Here is a 1,915-nt window from a genome sequence, read left to right as displayed (position 1 = left end):
CCCCTCTTGTATGTGAGGAAGGGTTTCCTGTATGTCCCCAGTAGACTTCCCCCTCACTTCATCATAGCCAGAATTTTGTCATAAGCTCTTGTCATACGCCAGTCTAGGATAAATACTGCCCCCGCCCCTTGCTTCACAGAGCTAGAACTGGACTGGCCTCCCTGACACATATGGCTATGTGCAAAAGAAAGGACAGTTCACAAGAAAAAAGGAAAGGATTACAGATAGCAGTTAAAGGTGCTTGCTCTATGAAACTATCCAAAAGACACAATAAAAAAAAGCCATTTAAAAAACAACAAATTCCATACTTACCTGGCAGGGAAGATACCATGATCATGAAGGTGGTTTTCTCAGAGAGAGGCTTATCCATTGCACTCCGGATATGCTGACCCCTGTGATTTCCCCAAATGTGGGAAACTCGACTGATAATTTGCAGTAGTGGGAGTCTGCATTCTCACTCTCCCCTATAAACATATAAGAGCTTATCTTCTTAGATTGAGGGGTGCCATATAAGAGCTAAACTTCTTGGATTAAGGGGCAGATGTAGGGGGCAAAGGGTTGTATCCCCCTAAGAGGTTATAGCATAGAAACTAGTCTTGAAGCTATGGCCCAGAATGTTCCTTTGTGATAGATTTAAGAGAAATGATTAATCCAATCATTCCTCAACTACTGTAAGTACATCTTCTAACGGAAGAGAAGTGAAATTGGTCATTTATTTGTTTTATTGAAATTAAAATTCTCTTCCCAAATAATAAATTTTATTGATTTTACAGATAACAAAAAATTGCATTTCATCTTAGCAGCTACCTCCAGATTTTCATCACAAATTTAAGGACACAAACCCTTTGTTTCCCTTGCAACATTTTTTTGCACAGGCCTATGAATACAAGATGCTGAATAACATTACAGTTGCAAACTAATTAATTTACCTAGGAAACCTCTGGAACTATCTCCCTCTCTAGCAACCACAGAAGGGAATATTCCAGGATTAAACATTTCTGTAAAGGCAATATATATTTTTATTCTTTTGCCTGTAAATTACCTGCCACAGGATGAAGTGGTTTCCATGGTAAATTGAGAGGATCAGTTCAGCAGATTATTATCTTGGCTTTGTTCCTAAGATTCAGGTTTCAAAGGGCTATTAACATCGGTGGAAAGATAATTGGGACTGGTACAAAAGTAGCAGAGATGAATGTTGCTGCTACATTTAGTGTGTGTCGTGGTATTGTGCTAAGTCGTTGTACATGCATCAATCATTTAATCTTCTCACAACCCCATTAGGTTGGTGCTATATTATCCTAGTTTTACAGATGAAGAAAATAGGGTATGGAAAGGTCAAGTAACTTACCCAAAGGCATACTACTAGAAAGTGTAGTCATGTCTGTCGGAGTCAAGAGTTCATGCTGTTAACCACTGCATTGAGGGACCAATTGAGGGACCAGGTAGACAGGTCTACCTGGATTTAAATATTTTCAATACAGTCCCTTACCACAGTACTTGATTTAGGCCTTCCTTTTTAAGCAATAAAAAAAAAAAAAAAAAAAAAAAAATGCAACCAATCACTAATATCCTGTACCTCTTTAATTCTAGAGCTCTGATTCTCATAGTGTGGTCCCCAAACCAATAGCATCTGGCATCACCTGTGAACTTGTTAGAAATGCAAATGTTCAGGGACGCCTGGGTGGCTCAGTCGATTAAGCGAATGACTTCAGCTCAGGTCATGATCTCTCAGTCCATGAGTTCGAGCCCCGTGTCGGGCTCTGTGCTGACAGCTCAGAGCCTGGAGCTTGCTTCAGATTCTGTGTCTCCCTCTATCTCTGACCCTTCCCGGCTCGCACTCTATCTCTGTCTCACTCTCTCTCTCAAAAATAAACATTAAAAGCATTAAAGAAAAAAAGAAAAGAAATGCAAATGT

At 39.7% G+C, this 1,915-nt stretch overlaps 1 non-coding gene across 1 annotated transcript; it reads left to right on the top strand.

Annotated features, from left to right (window-relative positions):
• The first annotated feature begins 304 nt into the window (after positions 1-304).
• LOC112849188 (U1 spliceosomal RNA) lies at positions 305-465 on the top strand. Its single transcript, XR_003222611.1, has one exon. It is a non-coding gene; the product is annotated as a U1 spliceosomal RNA (small nuclear RNA).
• Positions 466-1,915: the final 1,450 nt, after the last annotated feature.

The sequence above is a fragment of the Puma concolor genome, chromosome C1, assembly GCF_028749965.1.
Source record: "Puma concolor isolate L17-30 chromosome C1, mPumCon1.1.hap2, whole genome shotgun sequence".
Taxonomy (NCBI): domain Eukaryota; kingdom Metazoa; phylum Chordata; class Mammalia; order Carnivora; family Felidae; genus Puma; species Puma concolor.
Note: the sequence above shows the minus strand (reverse complement) of the source record. Positions and strands in the feature narration are given on the sequence as shown.